Source organism: Halichoerus grypus, chromosome 3 (genome assembly GCF_964656455.1).
Source record: "Halichoerus grypus chromosome 3, mHalGry1.hap1.1, whole genome shotgun sequence".
NCBI classification, from domain to species: Eukaryota; Metazoa; Chordata; class Mammalia; order Carnivora; family Phocidae; genus Halichoerus; species Halichoerus grypus.
This window is the reverse complement of record NC_135714.1, coordinates 49,347,883-49,360,875: the sequence shown is the minus strand read 5'-3', so window position 1 is coordinate 49,360,875 and position 12,993 is coordinate 49,347,883. Positions and strand designations below refer to the sequence as shown.

The following is a 12,993-nucleotide window of genomic DNA, read 5'->3' as shown; positions in this document are numbered from 1 at the left end:
AATCTTATGTAGTAATAGAAGCAACCATACAGCACCTGTTCATTATCACTTATATTAACTAATTTATTTTGTGTCATTTTCATAAAATAAGATCGCAGTGCCAAATTAGTGGAGATAAGTTAGGGAACATTTTGGATCATCTTTTCATAAACAGTCTGTTCAGTGAATTGTGATAGAACAGAAAAGAAGGGAAACTGTTCTTTTCTCTTCTCTCTTGCTAGGGGCAGTAGTTTCCAATACTACACATAGCACAAATAAAGCTCTTAGGCCCCAAATGCGATGTATTTTTGAATAGAGAGAACTACTGAAGGGAAACCTCACTCTACAAAATGATGAAAGAGTAAAGAATGGAGGGAGAGCCTGGGATTTAAAGCCAGTTTGCCTGGAATTCACATCCTAGATCAGCCACTTAACTAGATAAAGGCAACAAATTAATTAACCCGTGGATGTGTCAGTTTATACAACTATGAAATGGTGATAATTATATGTAGGTTTCTTGTGACAGTGAAATTATATATTCTATATAAAGTGCTTAGAACAGTGCCTGACACGTTTTATGTACAGTAAATATTATATTGTTATTATTAGACTATTTAAAGCTAGAGTAAAGTCACACTGAAAAGATAGAATCTGTCACCCAAAGAATAAACCACCAAATAATAGATGTTGAGTAGTTCAATTCATTTGAGGACATTTCAGGAGCAATATTATGCAGCAAAATAAATGTGGCGGAAATAGGCTTGTAAATGGAGCAGGGAATGACTAACTGTGCTGTCTAATATGATGACTACTGGCCCGTGGGTTTATTTAAATTTATATTCTTTAAAATGAAATAAAGTTTAAAATTCAGTTCCTCAGTCACACTAGTCACATTACAAGCACTCAAAAGCTTCAGTAGCTGCCATATTGGACAGTGCAGTTCTAGAACATTTCTGTGTTCACAGAAAGTTCTACCGGACATCGCTGGACTAGGACATTCAAAGAGGGTTTTAAAGCCAGAAAATGGAACTCCAAGTGATATTTAAATAATGCCATGGATGTGTGAAAGGTAAACAGAGAAGAAGTTCTAAGAATTGATCATATTGAACAGTTGTGAACTGTTCCTAGAAAGAAAACCTTGTACTTATATCAATATCAAAAAGTTATAGAACATAATATGATATTTATTGCATTATATGCATTCCCATTGCATCAGTATATGCCATCTGTGACTCCAAGTTCATGACTGGAATAACTATTTCTACAGTAATTTGTATATAGCGGGATATGAGTAAAGAAAGTTTCAAAGGTTAGCATGTAAGAACATGTGCAAACATGCTGTACAAAATTGTACTGAGCTATCTAAATGTTTCAAAAAAGAGAATACAAAACTTGCAGTGCATTCGCTGGAGTGAGATGTTTTGCCATTAATGTGAACTATCAAGAAAGGGTACAGTTCAGCAGTTTTTGTGGGCAATTATGGGAAAAGTGCCAGTTGTTCCGCTCAGTAACAAAGACTGTAATCCCAGTTACACTTACAGTTAGCTAGAGCCGTGCATTTAAGTAGTGTCCACTGGGACGTGAACAGAAGGGAATTGTGACATTTCTGGGTCTTGCCAATTAAAGGACTGGAATTGGGCTTCCCTTGACCATTTTTGCCTCCCCCTTTATTAGGAGAAAATGACAATAGAGCCTCAGACCCAGAAATGGAAGCTGTTTTTTGATGTGGAGCCAACGGTATTAGATTTAAACCACGTTTATATAACCAATTTAAGCCACTATATTTTAGAGTATTTCTTTTACAGGGGCTTATGTGCAATAATTAATAAAGCATGTAATTTGTATCTTTTAGCTATAAGAATTACCAGTTCATATTTAATATAGAAATCCATGCTAATGGACAAAGAACCAGTCATTAATTTTGTTTCCAGAATATCATAACTTATATATAATAATTCAAAATCTAGAGATCACTGAAAATTACCTACAATATGTCAATGCCTTCCATCATTTTGTCAGGTATTCTGCTGGCTTACGGGATCTAGTTTTATAAAGTCTCTCCACTAAATTCAAGTTAAATTGATAGTAATGCCACCAGTTACGGCGGCAGTTATATGCTATTGATTCACTTAAAAAATATATATATCTACAGAACTAGTCTCAAAAGCGGAATAATTTTCATTCTGATTTACCAATGAAAGTCTATTGAAATAAAATCTCATCCCAGGTTGTATGACTAAAATGATTTCACTGCAGTTATTTTAAGATTTTATAAAAAGATGGACACAAAGTTCTAAGATGCTCTGGGCAGATGTTAACAGGAATTTTCAGGTCATCTTTTAAGTGGTGACTTTCTGACAATGAAGTAAAATACCTTGTACATACAATTTTTAAGGAACAAATTTTAAAAAACAGCCTTGTTTCTTTAGCAAATACATTTTCCTTTTGTCAAACATTTTCTTATTATTTTATTCAACTAACATCTAAAACTGAAAGCTTTAAATATTAATGTCATAAAATTATCTTAAAAATGATTAGAATCAAGATCAGAATTTTTGGGGTCTCTGCACAGATTGATAATAACTATGCATGTATTTATATATTCTATAGCAATTTCAAAGCATACAAAAGGGCCATTAAAATCTAGCCCCATGGAAATTTAGCTCAAAATACATCTTCAAGAGGATAGATTTTTTAGCCAAAACATTAACTTATACATACTAATACTGTGATATAAAGATTCATAATAAGTATATCAGTATAGACAGATGATGAATGGATAGAAACAACATGAATGAATCAAGTTAGTTATAGGACATTCTTTCTCTGATTTCAAGAGTTCAAAATAGAATTGCTTTGGGACATAATTTTTGATGGAAATATCTAAAATTCAAGATATAAAGAAGGTAAGTTAAATAATGTAAAACTTTCCCTTCAGTTATATTTACATATGGAATTTTTTTTTAAGTAGTGGGATAGGTAAGGTTTGGTGTGAAGGAAGATGGAGAGATGGAGGCATATATATAATCCCCAAGCCAAAATATCTAGCCATTAAGTCACAGCAGGTTCAGGAAAATGAAAGTTTTAGGCAAAATTGTAGATCCCATCAACATTCACCCCATTCATCTTACCAATATGAATGTATTCCGGGATCCTCTGGAACTGTTGGGTAGTTGGCTAATTATGGTTGGTAATTGAACTGTATGCTTAACAGTGAAAAAGAGAGCTATCACAGTGTATATAGATATACTGATTAGTATCCCAATATTTCCAGGTTCAGTACGCAGCTGAATTTACTTTCCCTGGCATAAAACTAATTATATCAAAGGAATAAAGACATTTCCCCTTGAATTTGGTTTGGGTTACCATAGGAATGACAAAAGTAATGTCAGTGAATTTCTGAAGGTAAAATGTATTCTCCATTTTTCATAGAAGGAAAGAAAAGGGAATAATACTTCTGCATCTGTAGGTTAAGCAGGCTTTCCCTACTGTCCCTTAATCAGTTCCCAACTGAGGACTGAGAGGTTTCAGTTCCCCATGTTCTAAAAGGAGCTGATGGCAATGCAAACTAACAGACTTCAGGTAGAAGTGATCTTTGAGACGCTTCTTTGCCAAACTATCAATCCAGTGGGCCCATCTTTAAAAGCAGAATCGGAAAGACAAGGCCTTTTAGGACTACAATGTTCACAGAATAAATGAAACAGTGGAGAGAGGAAGGAAAGTAACACCTTTACTTGCACTCATTTCCCAGCAACAAATGTTAGCGGGCCCTGGGGGAAGAATGTTTTAAATGTGATGTTATTCACGTTTTAAATTGATCAGATACTTAAAAACATCTGCATAGGCTGGCCAAGTAGCAACACCTAAGACAACATTAAGAGATCTGCTACCCAGTGGTTAAGGAATATTTAAGATAGCATAACTCAAAGAGTAGTGACCAGAGAAAGATCTAAGTATTTCATATTTATACCTCACTGTGTTAAAAATGCTTAATCAATTGGTAACACTTAGGATAAAAATCATGACTGTTTTATATTTCTTTCAAATGTATTTTATATTTGTGGGACTATACTACCCTAGAATTACATTCGATTTTCTCTCTTAACCACTATAGGAAAATTAAAGAAAAGGCATTTAGAATATAATTCAACATTTCTGAGTAAAATATGAATAATGTTTCATTATGGTCATACATTTAAGTCACTAAGCATTAAAGATATAAAAAATCCTTAGAAAAATATGAAAGTCATATAACATAAATGTAGAAATTATCAACAGCAGAGAAGATGATTATATTTCAACTATGGATTTTATTGCTATTAAAGTATTACTGTTAAAGCTATATTGCTATGTTTTGTTCATTCAATATTTATTAGGAGAAGAATGAAATGAACCAAATAAATAAAATAAACAGCTCAGAATATATCACGAACATTTTCATTCCCATGCCTCAGTGTCCCTATAATAATATTGCAGATTTGAGAGCATACACCGATATTAAATTTTTAATCACAGATTTCACCCTACTGATGAATTGGGTAAGTCTGAAATTAAACAGAATTGAGTATAATAAATCAGGATCAATAAATATTAAATCAATGACTGATAAAACTGTAATTATACTATCTTCACAACTCAATGTTATGCAAATTTTCATAAGTCAATATAATATGGTCAAAAAATTAATTGATATATGAAAGGAATTAAGGATATCAGTTATGAGAATGAATAATGAACTATTATATTGTACATAGACAGCTATAATCTTATTACAGTTTAGTATCTCCCTCTACCAGATTTATAAAGATGACTTGGTAGGTTTTATGCAAATAAGATCTCAAATTTTGGAAGCCTATGTTGAAAGCAAATGATATCACCCTATGATAATTTATTAATTTTAATGTATGAAAGATAGTATAGGTTTTCCCCACTATCCAAGAGCAGAGTATTCCTATGAAACCTTTGATAAGCTCAAATGGCATAAAGCAATGAAGCAGTTACATTAATTAATATGTAAAAATTTTTGAGCATTCCAAGACCCCAAAAACAATCGCTCTTGGGCTTTTTTTTTTTTAAGTTTACTTTTTTTTAGTAGTCTCTGCACCCAATGTGGGGCTTGAACTCAACAACCCCAAGATCAAGAGTTGCATTATTTTCTGACTGAGCCAGCCAGGCACCCCTCTCTTAGGCTTTTCTGATACCTTAGGACACATCTTGCTAACAGATGCACAAAATAAACTGAGATAAAAAACAGATGCTCACAGACACAATGCAAAGCTATGGTGACCTGATGCTGAGATGCTGAGTATAGTTCCCAAGGAGGGAGCCTGACAGCACCTCTTTTTGCTCAGGATGTGCACTGCTTCTATAACAGCTCTCTGCAAAACAAATGCTGAACGCTATTTTCGTTTTTTGCCTTTTTTTTTCTTTTCATAAAGGTGAATATCCTCTTCAGGGTTTTTTCAGTTAATGAAAACAGTTACCAGTGTAGGCCTTTCGCAAAAGCCAAGTGGCTTAGTGAAAACGTTTGAAAAGTGGGGGAACCTGTATATCATGGTGACTGAAAGCCTGGACTTGTGAATCAGCTTGCCTGAGTTTGAAGGCCAGCTGAGCCTTTTACTGACTCGGCAACCTGCGTCTAATTATTTAACCTCTCTAATTCTCACATGCCTTCTCTGTGAAATGGGGATAAATACAGAACTTTTTTTCATAGGGCTGTTGTGTATATCAAATAAAAGTGCTTGGCACTCATTAACACAAAAAAAATGCAAGTATACAAAATTGTAATATACAAAAATACTATATAAATATTTGCTGTTACAATTACTATTGTATACTGACCTTCTGACCTCAAAAAAGGGGCCAAAGGGGAAAAAAATACAAACACAGTGCTACATTAGGTTTCCTTTTAAGTGCTTTGGAAATTCATATATTAAGTAGATATCCAAAGGGGAAGAGGGAGTCACTGACTGTTTTTGAACTGATCCTTAATTTTACCTTTAAAAAAGCCTCAGTTCATACAATGTTTCAGTCAAAGATTTCTTTGGGCTTAGTAAATGCTATGAATTTTTACATTCTCAATTATATCTTGATTCCTAATGAACATTAAGGTAGAAACCCAGAGTTCTCTGAATTACATAAGAAAGCTAAATTTAATTCATAAATATGTTGTATCCTCAGTGTCAAAAAGTGCACTAAGGAAAGGCAAAGTCTCACTAAACATAATCATCTGAATATAAAGAGTAAAAGACATAAAATCATATGTGAAATGTTTATGAAAAATCACTAAGAAATATATGTTCCAAAATTGGACTTCATGAATATTTTTTATGATTTTTTAAAAATTTTAAACCTTAAATAGGAAAGATGAAATAAATGATATCTATATACAAATAAATTTCTATTTCTTTTCTTTTTCTTTTTTTAATATGGAATGCTTCACAAATTTGCGTGTCATCCTTGTGCAGGCGCCCTGCTAATCTTCTCTTTATCTTTCCAATTTTAGTATATGTGCTGCTGAAGCGAGCCCTGTATTTCTTTTCAATAATTTTTTATCTTGTAATCAATGAAAACTGTGGCTTTAGTCAGTAATATCTCAAGATCCATAAAATAATAGCAACAAGCTGAAATCTTTTCTTTACTGATACTTACAATTAAAACCACGTTTCCTGGTTTACTATCTGAGGGCCAATGTTTTTTAGACTCACACGGAGTCTTAGAATTTACTGATTCTTTAGAACATCTGACTACTGGGCTGACCAAATTTGGTCATTGCAATGCAAGGAGATGAAATTCTTTAAAGAGTATATTACATACTTTCAGGATTTCTTTTTTCAACTTAGAAGATGCACAAACTTTTAAGTTAAGTAAAATAACTCGGGAAATTAATAACTTTTCTGTATTCTTGCCAAATGTGTTTTGACAGGTTGAATTGCTGTTATACTCTTTCTCATACCATATGGTATCATCACCTCTTGTTTCAACAACTTGTAATAGAAACATTCATCATACCCCTTCTGTGAATAAACACCTTATTATAAACTGCTTGTAAGAACAACTAAAACATAAAAAAAAAAGCACAACCGAGTATTTAAAACATGTCTGTACTTACTAAAGATTCCAATAAATGGAACCATGGGAGGCACTGAAATACAACAGAAAGCAGACAAGTTTTATTTAACTATGGACAAGTCAGGTAACCTTCATAAGCCTTATAAGCTTTAGTGGACTCACCAGCACAATGAGTAAAATAACCTCACTGGAATCTTCTCAGAGTTATATGGAACCAAGGTAAGAAGAGTCTATGGCTCCTAGGCTATCAGTTGGCAAGAGCTATTATTGAAAAGTACTCTGAATTCTTGAATTTTTCATTCATATGGAACAGTGAAAGTCCATTGGTAAAGAATTTTAAGACGTTGCCCCACATAGATCGTGCATGAGAGCCAGTTACTTCCACAGTGAGTAGGCCTAATTAATGACCCAAGATCTCTATCACATCCTACTTTTAATAAGATGTTATTGTTTCCAATTACATTTGTTACTAGGAATCTAATCTTAAAATTATGTCAATGAGAAAAAAAATTAAGCAATATAATAAATAAATCCAATTTTGTAGATATATAAAAAGCTCCAAACGGCAAAGTAAGAAATCTTAACTCAATCACATTTTAGGCCAAAGGGCAGCCTCAGTAAAGTACTAAGAATCAACATCAGTCAGAATGTATTCTCTGAGGATAATGAAATTAAGTTAGAAATCAATAACTAATACAATATGCATACACACACGAGCAATTATCCATCTGTTGCTGCATCCAAAATTGCTTCAAGTCCCCCCAAAACATTATACAAACAAGTTCTATCTAATATTCAAGTAACAAATAATTCTTTTCTCATGTAAGTTAGGCCTGAACAGAAAAGAAGGAAAACTTTGAGACTACTATAACTTGCAGGTAAGGAGAGTTTAAGACAGTAAAAAACAAATTATAAGAACATTTTACTTAAGAACTTACATAAAAATCCTAAAGAAGCTATTAAATAGAAACATCTAATGGTGCATCAACATCATGATCCATTAAGATTTACCTCAGGATTGTAAGGAATATATTAAAAGAATTTAAAAAACAATTCTGAAAAAAAACATGTGAAAGAATAATAAAAGTCTATGAGTCGCTAAGGCAATTTTGAAAGACACAATCAAAATGGGAAGACTCACTCTACCAGATATTAAGCAAGTTCTGGTAATAATGTGGTACTGGTAGAATAGCAAAGTGTATGTCCACGAAATAGAAGACAGAGTACGGAAACACAGTTTTGGTACAGGATAGTGTGGGAGCACCAATCTGGTGGAAAAAGATGGAATATTTAGCAAATGATGTTGGAAATTTGGCCCATTAGATAAAGAATTCAAAATGTCCTCCAAAGATCTCAGAAGTACACACTGTAGAGGAAAGGTTAATGGTTTAAATGTACTGTTTCTTTGTAACAAAGGCAAAATTAATAGAGAAATGACAGATTGGGCGGAGACACATACAATGGCAAAAACGTTCAAATTGCGGTATCAGCAAGTAAAGGAAGGAGAAAGTATACAGGAAAACTAACAGGAAAAATAGGAAAACATTAAGACTTATTTTAAAAAATAGAAAATCTAGTTGGGCATAAATGGTTTACTAAAAGTGATCCTCTGAGTATTATTGAAGAGTTTGCCTATGTGCTATTTCATTATATTGCACTAATGAAAGTTACTGAATGGAAGATCTGGCAATTTTAGAAAACTTTGTACAGCTAATTGAGCAGAATGTGGTAAATTCAAAGAAGGCAGAAAAATCAGAACTAGAATGACAATGATGGTTACAAAGAAAATAAGCCATTTTTGATTTACGTCTTGGTATAAGTCATATATTACTATCCAACAACGTCAATACTTTTGCTGATAAATAATTACCTTCTATGCTCATGGCTTGTTTTGTCAATCTCATAATTAAGCAGTTTTAAATTATAACCTTAGACTATCAATCTCAGTTCTGGAACTGAGAGGAGTTTTCAATTAGCACACTGAAGGATCTGACTGAAAATACCAACTTCAATAGAAAACATTCCATAGTATTCTAAAATGCATACTCAGTGCATAAATAGCACATTTATAAAAGTTCCAGGGACTCTGATGACAGATCTTATTTAAAATGCATACTCGTATGTAGTGGGAAAATCCAGCAACAATTGGGACTCAGCCAAGAGAAAATTAGATTAGGAAATTTTCATGTGTGGACTGAGCAGCTCAAGACCCAACATTCTACTATACTGTCGGCACATTTTAATTACAAATGCAACGATTTAATACATAATCCTTTATTTAAAGTAACTATGACTTATATGCTTTCACCACTTTTTAAAATGAGCTGAAGGAAAAAAACCGTTTTATTTTATTTTTATTTTATTAAAAAAAAAAAAGTTTTAAAACACAGTAACACTCCTGTAAGAAAGCGCTCCTGGAAAACAGGAAAAGGAGAAAAGTTGGAGTCTGAAAGAATGTTATCTTCTTCCCTCACTGTCGTTTTTACTTGAATGAGAGGTATACCCCTGGAATTAGGGGAACCTGAAATGCATCCAGAGTACGCTGATAAGATTTTCAGTCCATCTGTGCAGTCTATAACCCCTGTGGTGATCAATTTGCCAATCAGTGGTCACCTATTTATTACCTTTAATCATAGAGCATTTTAGTTTCCTTTTATTAATTGGGATATATTTAAGTAGCCTGAGCTGTGGTTCTTAAGACTTATGTATCTCAGTATTTTCTAGAATTTGGGGAGAATATGAATTTATCTAGGGCAAATGTAAGTAGTGTTGTCACCCATCTAGGGGACTTTTCCATCTCCACTGGATAGGGACTCTATTGCTTAAGGTGGTAAGTGATGGCAAAAAGTAAGTAATGAATTTGGACAACAAAAAATGGTAACAGGCTTATTCCTTCCATTCATTTTAACATTCTTTTGGGTATATCTCTTAATCCAATCCAACTTCCCACCATTTCCCTTCCTCCCCCCAAAATTCCATATCCTGTCCTTTGAAACTCACAGTCAAATATCCACAAATTCCCCTCTATAGTAAACTTCATCTCTGGGTGTTTCTGTTACCTTCATGCCTTAAGAGAAATTGTCCCCTGTTGGCAGGACTTTCCACCCAAACTCAAATATTGGTTCTCTCACAACCCTGAGGCAGTAGAAGTGCCATGGCCAGACCATGATTTCTCCTGTCAAACCCCCAGCTTTTTTGAGGTTCTTGCCATCAGATGTTTACTACCACTCCAGGCCCCTATTTTTCTGTCTCTACAGTTTTACTATACATCACTCCATTCATGATCATACTTCTCTGCGGCCAATCTAGATCCTATGACTTCTTACTTTCTTACATCCCCTTTCACTTTTAATGATTCTAAAAAACAAACAAACAAACAAACAAACAAACAAAGAAAAATAAAACCAACCCTGAATAGGTGGGCATTGCTAGAAAAAAAACAAAAACAAAACACCAAACAAAAAACCACTACACAACCATGATTACTTAAGACATGCTAAATTCGTGACAATAAATTTCTTTCTTTCTTTTCCTTCCTCCCTTCCTCCCTCCCTCCCTCCCTCCCTTCCTCCCTCCCTGCCTCCATTCCTTCCTTCCTTCCTTCCTTCCATCCTCTCCCTCTCTCTCTCCCTTTCTTTTTTCTTTTTTAGAAACAGAGAGAGAGTGAGTGAGGGGTGGGGGTTGGGTGGGGTGGGAGGGGTTTGAGGCAGAGGGAGAGAGAGAATCTTAAGCAGGCTCCATGCCCAGATCCAAGGCCTACTTGGAGCTTGATCTCAGGACCCTGAGATCATGACCTAAGCCAAAATCAAGAGTCAGATACTTAACCGACTGAGCCACCCAGGCACCCCGACAACAAATTTCTAATGGCACTTAACAATGTCTGACAAGCCAACAATACTTCCCTAGCACATATGCTTTTCCATTCTCTATAAGTAATAGTTCACATCTTCCTTCAACCTCAAACTTTCCTCTCATCCTAACCTCTCAGCTGAATGTTGTCACCTATTTCCTTGAAAAAATAGAAGCAATCGGACAGTTGCAAACACATGGGTGCACTGTCCAGACCTCGCAATCTCTTGTACAGCTCCTGAATTTATCTTCCAGCTGCTGCATGCTTAGCTGCTAAAGGCTCACCCCCTGTGACCTACAGATGATTGTCCTTGGGCACTAGAGTTATTATGCCCACATAGCCAGGAGTGCCTGGGAGTTTACATTCCATTCTCACCCACAGCAAGCCTGTGGTCAATTACTAACAGGTGTGAAGTTATACAATCCCAGCTCCTTTGCCTCAAGTTGGAAAGTTCTAAAGTGTAATTTACACTCCAGAGCTCCCTTTGGGATCAAGGTCAGTCTGAGACTTCACCCAAAATGACAACCTTGTGTGCTTCTTCCTCTTACCTATACTGCTTCCCCTTACTTTCTTACTGATTTCTTCTGAAAGCACTTCCTTAATAAGTTACTTGAGCTGAATCCTTGGCTCAGAGTCCACCTCTGGTAGGACTCTACAAGGGTACTGACAGAAATGTTCTCATCTTTCCAAAACCAAATCTATCAACTATCTTCAACAGTCTATACACATTTCTTCCCTCCTTTTATAATGAAAGAATTGCCTTTGTTCTTACAAAGCCAACATATCTGCTCATCCCGATACCTCTCAAGAACTGTGCTCCTGTAATGATTGTTCTCTCTTGTGCTTCATCAATGTCTCCTTCTCTATCGGCTCATTCCCATCAGGAAACATACTTTAGTATTCCTTACTTTTGAGAAAAAAACAAAACAAAACTTTCTTCCTAGATCTCAGAGAGTCTCCAAGAATCTTATGTTATCATTTACTGAAAAATATATCAAGACTTTTCTATACTAGTAATCCATACTTGCTCATTTTCTTAAAAGCTACTCTATTTAGGCATTCTTTCCCCATAACTCCACAGTGCCCCTGTCATTGACAAATCCATTGTTAACTTTTTCCATCTTATCATACTTGACCACTCAGAAATATTCTATGATTGACTACTCCCTTCTATTCTTGGCTTCCATGACGTAATGTTATTACATTTACCTTGTTAACTGTACTTTCTGAGTCACCTTTACCAGAACAACATTCTTCTTGGGTGGTTTTATTCAGAAATTTACCTTGAATTCCAGTAACCCTGAAATCTCTCTCTCTAATCCTGACAAGACTGCTATGCCAGCAAAACTTCTCACAATTGCATTTTGCTAGCATGATTTTATAGTTCGTAACTTAAAATATGAAAATCATAGGTTTTTAAAGATGGGGCCCTTGGTGATCATGTAATCCAATCAATATTTAGATTTAAAGTTTCAGAAGTATGTACTCAGTATAAAATGATGTTTACTGAAAAGAAAATCATATCTTTAAAATTAAACACCATTTATTTATAGATGTGCAATGTGATATGACAAAGGCTATATGGTAATGGTTAAGGGAATGGACCCTCAAGTCTGACAGTCTCCTGAAATCCTAGTTCTGGCACTAACTAGCTGTGAGGTCTTGAGCTGAATTAATTACCTTCTTAGAAACTTAGAAGGTTTAGTGCAAAGATTAAATTGACACATGGAAAGGACTTAGAACTGTGCCTAGCACATAGTAAAACTTCAACAAATTAACTATTTGTCTAATTATTTTGCACATAATTTCAAATAGACTCAACACATAAAATCTCAAAATGCTATTTAATCAAGTATAGCAATTACAGTTGATTTAGGGGCAGAACCAGGGAGTACTGGTTTTTATTTCATAATCCATGACTGAATTTTTACTTAGAGTATGTGACTCAAAATACACTATAGTATTTAACTTAATATTGCCCACAGCATTTTAATTTAAGTATTTCCAAGAAGCATTTGAAACTTGTGTTGATTCAGGTTTGGAGGCTAAAAGTCTTTCAGCCCAATATTATTTATTCAGTTTCCCACAATATA

At 34.4% G+C, this 12,993-nt stretch overlaps 1 protein-coding gene and 1 non-coding gene across 26 annotated transcripts in view; both read right to left on the bottom strand.

Moving 5' to 3' along the window:
* ADGRL3 (adhesion G protein-coupled receptor L3) overlaps positions 1-12,993 on the bottom strand; it is an 829,369-nt gene that overhangs the window by 67,452 nt on the left and 748,924 nt on the right. The gene's annotated exons all lie outside the window — the stretch shown is intronic.
* LOC118525256 (U6 spliceosomal RNA) lies at positions 6,402-6,508 on the bottom strand. The gene has a single exon (XR_004912064.1). It is a non-coding gene; the product is annotated as a U6 spliceosomal RNA (small nuclear RNA).